The sequence below is a fragment of the Triticum dicoccoides genome, chromosome 7B, assembly GCF_002162155.2.
Source record: "Triticum dicoccoides isolate Atlit2015 ecotype Zavitan chromosome 7B, WEW_v2.0, whole genome shotgun sequence".
In the NCBI taxonomy this organism is placed as follows: domain Eukaryota; kingdom Viridiplantae; phylum Streptophyta; class Magnoliopsida; order Poales; family Poaceae; genus Triticum; species Triticum dicoccoides.
Genome location: NC_041393.1, coordinates 246880729 through 246893409, shown reverse-complemented (window position 1 = coordinate 246893409; position 12681 = coordinate 246880729).

Sequence of the window (12681 nt, the reverse complement as noted above, 5' to 3'; positions counted from 1 at the left end):
GCTCACTGTTCATCCATCGATCAGCTTCGGTTAGCAGCAGTAGCGAAGGAATCACTCCATTGGGTTCAGTTAACAGCCATCGATCGATCGCTCGGGTTCAGTAACGTGTAGCCTGCAGTGCAATCGCTCGGGTTTAGTTAGAGCCCAACGCCTCGCTCGGGTTCAGTTAGAGCCAACGCCTCGCACACACGCGCGTACCTGTAGGAGAGAAACGTGCATCGCTCTCCCACCGTAACCGGCAACTCCCCGAAATTTTCCTCCCCCTCGCTTCTACCATGGTTTTTTCCGTCATGGATGGCCCAAAGAATGTCATGCAGCTGCGTCTCCGGCCCACCCAGGACGAAAAGCCCATTTTCTGTCATGATTTTTTGTCATAGAAGTAGGAGCCCACCACATCTATGATGATACCGGGTTTTGTCACAATTATCGTCATAGAAGTGTCATATGTATGACAGAAAAAAATTTCGTTCGGCCCAAAATGTCACGGATGTGTCTTTTTTTGTAGTGCATGGCGCCGCCGGTCTGCCCACGCGCCGACGAGGAGTCGCCGCTCCCCGAGGACGCTCACTCGATTAGCAGCAACGAGGACCCCTACGCGCCGCCTGACGAGGTTGCGCCGGACCCCCAACTTTGGATTGGTTTTGGGGCCAGTACAATCTTTGTCTGTGGAAGTCGCTGCCGCCGGCTGAGAAAGCCAGGCAAGTGGCGTTCAAGAAGGAGATGGCGGAGGAGGAAGCCAGGTACCAGGCGGCCTGTGAAGCCCGTGATGCCGCTTGGAAAAAGGAGGCGGCGGAGCTTTGGGGGCGGGCACGTCGTCGTGCCAAGGAGGTGTACGAAGACTGGTACTTCACAAGGAAGGTCATAGGCATTGGGCACCTCGTCGCTACGTGGAGGTGGACCGATAAGCTCTAGTGTGCCACCGACGAGGAGCTCCGGTGGGCGCCCAACGAAATGGCAAGATCGACCGCGCGCGTCCGCCAGAAAGAGGCAGATCGGTACGTCAAGCGCTGCGAGGCGGAGGAGTCGGAGTACTGCCTTCGCACTGGGAAGACGCCGCGCACCAGGGAGCTGCTGGCGAGGGGCTTCCGGAATACTGGCCCCAGGAGGGATTATTAGTTTTAGCATTGTTCATTTTCAATTTTATGCATTGTACCTAGTAGTTAAGTATCATCACATATATGTGATGATATTATATATATATATATATATATATATATATATATATTCTGTGATGATCTAATGAACAATTAATGTATATATATATTATGAATTCCATTTTCTATCTGCTTTTGTATACTAATTTGAATCTAGTTGTTATCATCCACATATACATAAATGGAAAGCGTATATACACACATTGAGACAGAACATATAAGAATGGAAAAGAGAGTACACACATTGAATCAGAGCAATAAACAGAGCAATACTATGATTGCTGTGAATACACAGCTATCTACGTCCAAACAACTTTTGAAAATAAAACGCATCCATGAGACCATGACCAGCAGCCCTTGTCTAGGGTAGCTCTTGGCTCTGCCTGAACTCGTGCAGGCGTTCATCCAAGCGGTCGACACGCTCACGGTACATCTGGAGCGCGATCTCGAGCTCCAAGTTGGCTATTTCATCGGAGATCACCAGCTCGAGGATGCGACGACCATGTTCCTCTACTGCGCCCAGGTGGACACCTGGGCCAAGGAGGTGGTCGAGCCTACGAAACAGTGCTTTGGCATCCAGCGGGACGCGGACAAGGCGAATGGCGGCACCCATGCGAACGGCACGGTGGGCATCCGGCGCAAGTATGACATGGCTGGCATGTGGTGCAAGTACGGCGCTGAGGGCCTTTGCCCACTCATGGCGAGGAATGTGGGCGCAGATGGATCCGCTCTTGCTGTGCGGTGCGCCGCGCCTCTCGCTCTGCGGCTCTCCAACAGTCTCGCCATGTGGCGAGCCGTAGCCTATCGGCGTGAACGCGCCTAGCTTGCTCTGCGGCGCGCCATCGATCATGTTGTGCGGCGAGCTGCAGCCTGTCGGTGTTGACATGCCTATCTTGATCCGCGGTGCTCAAGCGCCATGCGCCAAAGGTCTGCTCAACCCTGGCGATGAAGCGCATCACAGCGTCGTCCATCGCATTGCCGGGGAGCGCCTCGACCTCGACAGGCCATGGCGCCTGCTCATTTTCCTCGTCGATGAGGTTGATGGCAAAGGCGGCGCTTTGGTGGGTTGGCATGCTTGGAAAAGGTGGATGTGCTACAGGCTACGCTTGTCGCCTCTGTGCGTCACGCGCCCCTATGCGCAATATAGCAGGGTGGCGGGAAACATGTGAGGAAATGGCAGGAAACAGTGGTGTGTTCATAAAACGCCATCAATTAATGGAAACTTAGCATCGAGCTAGCACAAGAAGTAGATGATGATCAGATGAACACAAACCACACTAGGGATCCCGTCGGTGATGAATTCATCAATCCCAAACGGTTGAATACTAGCAAGCGTTTGCCCACAACACACACGGCCTATTCCATCACAAATAGGTTGGATGGATCAACTGTATGCCACGTATTGCACATTGTCAAAAAGTAATGCGGTAGACCTTCTTTAACATGTGTTAAAAAAACAAGGACCTCGAGCTTAAATTGAAGTTGCAAGCACACAGATCGTTTACCCAGGTTCGGGCCGCGAGGATGCGTAATACCCTAGTCCTGCTTTGGTGTATGTATTCGAGTGTTCTTGTGTTCTTGAGCTAGCTATGTGGTGCAACTTGCCCAAAAGATCCGAATCCTCCTCCTGTATGCCTCGGGCCTCCTTTTATAGGCAAAAGGGGTTGCCACAGTGGCACATAGGAGGTGGAAAGGTGTATAGTGGATGAGTCTATCCTTTGGCTCCGTCGGACAAACGCATTTAATGTGCTGCCGACGTGTTCCTCTCGCTTTATTGGGGACGGCAAGGAAGCACGTCCCAGCTGTCGCCGCCTCGCCCGGCTTTGACACGCGCATGAGCTGACGAGGCCTCGCGGCGCCACGTTAGCTGGCTGCTGGGCTGGCGCGGTTGTAGAGCCTTCACGAAGGGTCGCATATCACCACGCAGGTGCTTGCAGAGTCGGTGTAGAGGCCGCTCGTTGCCACGCAGGTGCCTGCCTAGCTGGTTGAGCTAGCAGCTGCTTGGGGACAGTGATGGAGTCTTGGCATGCACGGGCCTAGTTGTGGCTCTGCTGATGCCCTCGGCAAGGGTCTTGCCGGGGGCCCGGCAAGGGTCTTACCGTGGCGTTGCATTCGTCCCCGGCAAGGCGCTTATCGGGGGTCTTGTGGATTTCCTCGACTACAATCCCACCGAGGGTCGCCGTCTTCTGGTCCTCATCTGATCTTGTGTATTTATGATCTTCACAAAGATCTGCATGCCACCATTGGAGGCGCCTCCCGAGCCCTGGTCCCAATGTGGTTGTTGGCATTGGAACCCTTGGGCTCAAGGAAAGCGTGCTCCACTGGCGTCTGATACGTCCATTTTGCATCATGCTTTTATATCAATATTTATTGCATTATGGGCAGTTATTACCCATTATATCTCAATACTTATGGCTATTCTCTCTTATTTTACAAGGTTTACCATGAAGAGGGGGAATGCCAGCAGCTAGAATTCTGGCTGGAAAAGGAGCAAACGTTGGAAACCTATTCTACACAGCTCCAAAAGTCCTGAGACTCCATGAAACAACTTTTTGGATTTAATAAGAATTTATGAGCAAAAGAAATAGGCTAGGGGCCCACTCCCTGTCCAAGAGACAAGGGGGCGCGCCCCTATCTCCTGGGCCCCCTGGTGGGCCTCCGGCGTCCATCTTCTGCTATATCATCACTTTTACCCTGAAAAAATCGTGGGCAAGCTTACGGGACGAAACTCCGCCGCCACGAGGCGGAACCTTGGCGGAATCAATCTAGGGCTTTGGCGGAGCTATTCTGCCAGGGACACTTCCCTCCGGGAGGGGGAAATCATCACCAATGTCATCACCAACGATCCTCTCATCGGGAGGGGTTCAATCTCCATCAACATCTTCACCAGCACCATCTCCTCTCAAAACCCTAGTTCATCTCTTGTATCCAATTTTGTATCAAAATCACAAATTGGTACCTGTGGGTTGCTAGTAGTGTTGATTACTCCTTGTATGATGCTAATTGGTTTACTTGGTGGAAGATCATATGTTCAGATCCTTTGTACATATTATTACTCCTCTGATTATGAACATGAATATGCTTTGTGAGTAGTTACGTTTGTTCCTAAGAACATGGGTGAAGTCTTGCTATTAGTAGTCATGTGAATTTGGTATTCGTTCGATATTTTGATGAGATGTATGTTGTCTTTTCCTCTAGTGGTGTTATGTGAACGTCAACTACATGACACTTCACCATTATTTAGGCTTAGAGGAAGGCATGGGAAGTAATAAGTAGATGATGGGTTGCTAGAGTGACAGAATCTTAAACCCTAGTTTATGCGTTGCTTCGTTAGGGGCTGATATGGATCCATATGTTTAATGTTGTGGTTAGGTTTACCTTAATACTCCTTTTTGTAGTTGCGGATGCTTGCAATAGGGGTTAATCATAAGTGGGATGCTTGTCCAAGTTAGGGTAGTACCCAAGTACCGGTCCACCCACATATCAAATTATCAAAGTACCGAACGCGAATCTTATGAACGCGATGAAAACTAGCTTGACGATAATTCCCAATGTGTCCTCGGGAGCTCCTTCCTCATTATTGGTAATTGTCCAGGCTTATCCTTTGCTACATAAAGGATTGGGCCACCTTGCTGCACTTTGTTTACTTTATTTACTTGTTGCTCGTTACTATTTATCTTATCACAAAACTATCTATTACCTACAATTTCAGTGCTTGCAGAGAAAACCTTACTGAAAACTGCTTATCATTTCCTTCTGCTCCTCGTTGGGTTTGACACTCTTACTTATTGAAAGGACTACGATAGATCCCCTACATTTGTGGGTCATCAAGACTCTTTTCTGGCACCGTTGCCGGGGAGTGTAGCACTTTTGGTGAGTGGAACTTGGTAAGGAAACATTTATATAGTGTGTTGAAATTTTCTGTTAATTGTCACTATGGAAACTAATCCTTTGAGGGGCTTGTTTGGGGTATCTTCACCCCATCCAGAAGAGCAAAGAGTTGCTCCTCAACCTACTGAACTTTATGAAAATATTTACTTTGAGATTCCTTCGGGTATGATAGAAAAACTGCTAGCTAATCCATTTGCAGGAGACGGAACATTGCATCCCGATTTACACCTTATCTTAGGCTATGTGATGATACAAGATCTTGGAATTATAAGCGATTGAAGTTGGAATTTCACCAGAAGTTCTATCCTATGCATCTTGTTCATCGTGATCGTAATTACATATATAATTTATGGCCCCGCGAAGGAGAAAGCATCGCTCAAGCTTGGGGGAGGCTTAAGTCAATGTTATATTCATGCCCCAATCATGAGCTCTCTCGGGAAATGATTATTCAGAATTTTTATGCTCGGCTTTCTCTTGATAGTTGCAACCTGCTCGATACTTCCTGTGCTGGTTCTTATATGCTGATGACTATTGATTTCAAATGGGACTTATTGGAAAGAATTAAACGCAACTCTGAAGATTGGGGTTCTAACGATGGTAAGGAGTCAGGTATGACACCTAAGTCCGATTGTGTTAAATCTTTTATAGATACCGATGCTTTTCATGGATTTAGCGCTAAGTATGGACTTGACTCTGAGATAGTAGCTACTTTTTGTGAAACTTTTGCTACTCACGTTGATCTCCCTAAAGAGAAGTGGTTTAAATATAATCCTCCTGTTGAAGTGAAAGTAGCTGCACCTATTACAGTTGAAGAAAAGACTATTACCTATAGTGATCCTATTGTTCCTACTGCTTATGTTGAAAAACCTCCTTTTCCTGTTAGGATAAAAGATCATGCTAAAGCTTCGAATGTTGTTCGTAAGAGTAATACTAGGACTTATACACCTCCTGAGCAAATTAATGTTGAACCTAGTATTGCTATGATTAAAGATCTCTTGGATGAGGACTTAGATGGGCATGTTATTCCTTTCTTGGGTGAGACTGCTAATATCGCTAGACCTGATACTAAGACACGTAGACCTGTTGTAGGCATGCCTGTTATTTCTGTTAAAATAGGAGATCATTGTTATCACGGCTTATGTGATATGGGTGCTAGTGCTAGTGTGATACCTTATGATCTTTATAAAGAAATTATGCACGACATTGCACCCGTTGAATTAGAAGACATTGATGTCACTATTAAGCTTGCTAATAGGGATACCATTAAACCTGTTGGGATTGTTAGAGATGTTGAAGTTTTGTGTGGGAAGGTTAAATACCCTACTGATTTTCTTGTTCTTGGTTCCCCACAAGATGATTTTTGTCCCATTATTTTTGGTAGACCCTTCTTGAATACTGCTAGTGCTAGGATTAATTGTGAAAAGAACATTGTCACTGTTGGCATAGATGGTATGTCTCATGAGTTTAATTTTGCTAAGTTTAGTAGACAACCTCGTGAAAGGGAACCACCTAGTAAGGATGAGATTATTGGTCTTGCTTCCATTGCTATTCCTCCAACTGACCCATTAGAACAATATTTGCTAGACCATGAAAACGATATGTTTATGAAGGAAAGGGAAGAAATAGATGAAGTGTTCCTTAAACAGGAACCTATGCTGAAACATAACCTTCCCGTTGAAATTCTTGGGGATCCCCCTCCACCCAAGGGTGATCTCGTGTTTGAACTCAAACCATTACCTAATAATGTTAAGTATGCTTCTCTTGATGAAAAAGAAATATATCATGTTATTATTAGTGCTAACCTTTCAGAGAAAGAAGAAGAAAGATTATTGAAAACTCTGAAGAAGCGCCTGAGCTGCTATTGGATATACTCTGGATGATCTTAAGGGCATTAGTCCCACATTATGTCAACACAAAATTTCAGTGGAGAAAGATGCCAACCCAGTTAGAGATCCTCAAAGACGATTAAATCCCAAGATGAAGGAAGTGGTAAGAAAGGAGATACTAAAGCTCCTTGAGGCAGGTATTATTTATCCCGTTGCTGATAGTGAATGGGTAAGCCCTGTCCATTGTGTTCCTAAAAAGGGAGGTATTACTGTTGTTCCTAATGATAAAGATCAATTGATCCCGCAAAGAATTATTACAGGTTATAGGATGGTAATTGATTTCCGTAAGTTAAATAAAGCTACTAAGAAAGATCATTACCCTTTACCTTTTATTGATCAAATGCTAGAAAGGCTATCCAAACACACTCATTTCTGATTTCTAGATGGTTATTCTAGCTTCTCTGAGATACCTGTGTCAGCGAAGGATCAATCTGAAACTACTTTTACTTGCCCTTTTGGTAGACGTATGCCTTTTGGTTTATGTAATGCACCTGCTACCTTTCAAAGATGCATGATGGCTATATTCTCTGATTTTTTTGAAAAGATTTGTGAGGTATTCATGGATGACTTCTCAGTCTATGGATCCTATTTTGATGATTGTTTGAGCAACCTTGATCGAATTTTGCAGATATGCGAAGACACTAGTCTCGTCCTGAATTGGGAAAAGTGTCACTTTATGGTTAATGAAGGCATTGTCTTGGGGCACAAGATCTCCGAAAGAGGTATTGAAGTTGATAAAGCCGAAGTTGATGCTATTGAAAAGATGCCATGTCCCAAGGACATAAAAGGTATAAGAAGTTTCCTTGGTCATGCCAGTTTTTATAGGAGGTTCATTAAGGACTTTTCTAAAATCTCTAGGCCTCTAACTAATTTATTGCAAAAAATATATTCCTTTTGTCTTTGATGATGATTGTGTAGAAGCGTTTGAAACACTTAAGAAAGCTTTGATCACTGCATCTATTGTTCAGCCGCCTGATTGGAATTTACCTTTTGAAATTATGTACGATGCTAGTGATTATGCTGTAGGTGTTGTTTTAGGGCAAAGAGTTGATAAGAAATTGAATGTTATCTAGTATGCTAGTAAGACTCTTGATACTGCCTAGAGAAATTATGCTACTACTAAAAAAGAGTTCTTAGCAGTTGTGTTTTCATGTGATAAGTTTAGGCCTTATATTGTTGATTCCAAAGTTACTATTCACACTGATCATGCTGCTATTAAATATCTTATGGAAAAGAAAGATGCTAAGCCTAGACTCATTAGATGGGTTCTCTTGCTCCAAGAATTTGACTTGCATATTATTGATAGAAAGGGAGCTGAGAACCCCATTGCAGACAACTTGTCTAGGTTAGAGAATGTTCTTGATGACCCACTACCTATTAATGATAGCTTTCCTGATGAACAATTAAGGTCGTCAATACTTCTTGTGCTGCTCCTTGGTATGCTGATTATGCTAATTACATTGTTGCTAAATATATACCACCTAGTTTCACATACCAGCAAAAGAAAAAGTTCTTTTATGATTTAAGACATTACTTCTAGGATGATCAACACCTTTATAAAGAAGGAGTAGATGGTGTTATTAGACGTTGTGTGCCTGAGCATGAACAGGAACAGATTCTACGTAAGTGTCACTCTGAATCTTATGGAGGACACCACGCTCGAGATAGAACTGCACACAAGGTACTACAATCTGATTTTTATTGGCCTACTCTCTTCAAAGATGCTCGTAAGTTTGTCTTATCTTGTGATGAATGTCAAAGAATAGGTAACATTAGTAGACGTCAAGAAATGCCTATGAATTATTCTCTTGTTATTGAACCGTTTGATGTTTGGGGCTTTGATTATATGGGACCTTTTCCTGCCTCTAATGGTTATACACATATTTTAGTTGCTGTTGATTACGTTACTAAGTGGGTAGAAGCTATTCCAACTAGTAGTGCTGATCATAACACTTCTATTAAAATGCTTAAAGAAGTTATTTTTCGGAGGTTTGGAGTCCCTAGATATCTTATGACTGATGGTGGTTCACATTTTATTCATGGTGCTTTCCGTAAGATGCTTGCTAAGTATGATATCAATCATAGAATAGCATCTCCTTATCATCCGCAGTCTAGTGGTCAAGTAGATTGAAGTTTTGATATCAAGTAGTTTTGAGTTTTGCATTGTGATCTCTTTATGTAATCGAGTCCGTGTGCTATCTACAATAAAGATTAGTGTTGAGTCAAGGCTTTGCTATGTTGATATGATCTTGAGAAAGCAGAAAGAATAAAAGAGTTCATATTGATCTTATGGATAGTGATAACTTCACAGATAGAAAGTATGAGGCATAAAAATTGTTGAGAGTTGATGAACGTAGCCTTGGTCATTGTTGCAATTAATAGGAAGTGATAAGGAAAGAGGGGTTCACATATAAATATATTATCTTGGACATCTTTTATGATTGTGAAGCACTCATTAAGTATGACATGCTAAAAGAGTTGATGTTGGACAAGGAAGACAACGTAATGGTTTATGTTTTTCTGACATCTCAGTTAAAGTATATTGTCATTGACCTTCCAAACACGTTGAGCTTGCCTTTCCCCCTCATGCTAGCCAAATTCCTTGCACCAAGTAGAGATACTACTTGTGCTTCCAAATATCTTTAAACCCAGTTTTTCCATGAGAATCCACCATACCTACCTATGGATTGAGTAAGATCCTTCAAGTAAGTTTTCATCGGTACAAGCAATAAAAATTGCTCTCTAAATATCTATGACTTATTAGTGCAGAGAAAATAAGCTTTGTACGAACTTGTTGTGGAAGTAATAAAAGCGACGGACTGCATAATAAAGGTCCACATACAAGGGGCAATATAAAGTGACGTTCTTTTGCATTAAGATTTTGTGCATCAACCTTAAACGCGCATGACAACCTCTACTTCCCTCTGCGAAGGGCCTATCTTTTACTTTATGTTTTTACTTCATGCTTGAGTCAAGGTGATCCTCACCTTTCCCTTTTTCATTTTATCCTTTGGCAAGCTCTTCGTGTTTGAAAGATCATGATATATATATATATCCAATTGGATGTAAGTTGGCATAGGCTATTATTGTTGACATCACCTAAAGGTGAATACGTTGGGAGGCAACACAATAAGCCCCTATCTTTCTCAGTGTTCGGCTGAAACTCTATAACCACAAGTATTGCTTGAGTGTTAACAGTTATAGGGGACTACGAGATAGTTGAGTATGTGAGCTTGCTGAAAAGCTCTATTATTGACTCTTTCTGATGTTACGACAAACTGCAATTGCTTCAATTTCTGAGATTATAGTTTGTTAGTTCCCAATGAAGTTTTTGAACCATACTTGACATTGTGAATTGCTTATTACTTGAGCATAGGAAATCATATGACAAAATCTATATATGTTGCTGTTATTAGAATGATCATGATGCCCTCATGTCCGTATTTTATTTTTATCGACACCTCTATCTCTAAACATGTGGACATATTTTTCGATTTCGGCTTCCGCTTGAGGACAAGCGAGGTCTAAGCTTGGGGGAGTTGATACATCCATTTTGCATCATGCTTTTATATCAATATTTATTGCATTATGGGCTGTTATTACACATTATATCTCAATACTTATGGCTATTCTCTCTTATTTTACAAGGTTTACCATGAAGAGGGGGAATGCCGGCAGCTGGAATTCTAGCTGGAAAAGGAGCAAACATTGGAAACCTATTCTGCACAGCTCCAAAAGTCCTGAGACTCCACGAAACAACTTTTTGGATTTAATAAGAATTTATGAGCAAAAGAAATAGGCCAGGGGGCCCACACCCTGTCCAGGAGACAGGGGGCGCGCCCCTATCTCCTGGGCCCCCTGGTGGGCCTCCGGCATCCATCTTCTGCTATATCATCACTTTTACCCTGAAAAAATCATGGGCAAGCTTACGGGATGAAACTCCGCCGCCACGAGGTGGAACCTTGGCGGAATCATAGGGCTCTGGCGGAGCTGTTCTGCCGGGGACACTTCCCTCCGGGAGGGGGAAATCATCACCAACGATCCTCTCATCGGGAGGGGGTCAATCTCCATCAACATCTTCACCAGCACCATCTCCTCTCAAAACCCTAGTTCATCTCTTGTATCCAATTTTGTATCAAAACCACAAATTGGTACTTGTGGGTTGCTAGTAGTGTTGATTACTCATTGTAGTTGATGCTAATTGGTTTACTTGGTGGAAAATCATATGTTCAGATCCTTTATACATATTATTACTCCTCTGATTATGAACATAAATATGCTTTGTGAGTAGTTACATTTGTTCCTGAGGACATGGGTGAAGTCTTGCTATTAGTAGTCATGTGAATTTGGTATTCGTTCGATATTTTGATGAGATGTATGTTGTCTTTTCCTCTAGTGGTGTTATGTGAACGTCGACTACATGACACTTCACCATTATTTGGGCCTAGAGGAAGGCACAGGGAAGTAATAAGTAGATGATGGGTTGCTAGAGTGACAGAAGCTTAAACCCTAGTTTATGCGTTGCTTCGTTAGGGGCTGATATGGATCCATATGTTTAATGCTGTGGTTAGGTTTACCTTAATACTCCTTTTTGTAGTTGCGGATGTTTCAATAGGGGTTAATCATAAGTGGGATGCTTTTCCAAGTGAGGGAAGTACCCATGTACCGGTCCACCCACATATCAAATTATCAAAGTACCGAACGTGAATCTTATGAACATGATGAAAACTAGCTTGACGATAATTCCCAATGTGTCCTCGGGAGCTCCTTCCTCATTATTAGAAATTGTCCAGGCTTATCCTTTGCTACATATTGGATTGGGCCACCTTGCTGCACTTTGTTTACTTTATTTACTTGTTGCTCGTTACTATTTATCTTATCACAAAACTATCTATTACCTACAATTTCAGTGCTTGCAGAGAAAACCTTACTGAAAACCGCTTATCATTTCCTTCTGCTCCTCGTTGGGTTTGACACTCTTACTTATCAAAAGGACTACGATAGATCCCCTACACTTGTGGGTCATCAGCGTCAGGCAAGTTGCCCCGGCAAGGCTCTCGCCGGGGCTGCAGAGGCTACCCTGGCAAGGGTCTTGCCGGGGGAGCCCACCTCGCCCTCTTGCTCTTTGTGTTTCTGGTCTTGGCGTTGCCTTGGTTGCCTCATGCTTCGGCTTCTCTCTGGCTCCCCTGCTAAGTGTGGCCGCGGCGCACGGCTCTGACTGCCCGTGCACAAGTAGAGGGGTCAAAAGGAGAGCCCCTACTTTTGTACACCGAAAGGAACCCTCGGGTCTGGGCCACATATAAGTGTGACGCGTTGTTGGGCCAGGCCCAGAACGATGCACGGGCAGGCGGGGCGGATTTTTACCGTAGTACCTATTCGTCCGCTGCGCTTCCCCACGACCCACGTTGAACGCGCGAGCGCTTTCCCCATAAAAAGGAATCACCACGGGCGCGCTGCTCATTTACCCCCTACACCTTCTCCAATCTCGGAACCGTTGTTGTTCCTTTCTTCCTCCTTCTCAAGCTCTTCGCCTTTGCTCACCGCTGTTGCGTCTTTGCTGTCCTCCATCCCTCGCCTCTCGCAGTCGCCATGGCAGCCAAAACCACCAAGGGCAAGGGAGTGTCCAAGGACGCCGGGGCGACGGAGCTGTCGGAGAGCGAGTTGGCGGCGCGGCGGATGTAGCTCGCCTACTTCCCCTCGACGGTCGACACGGTCCATCTCTGAGATCACTTCAAGCGCCTGTGGGGGTG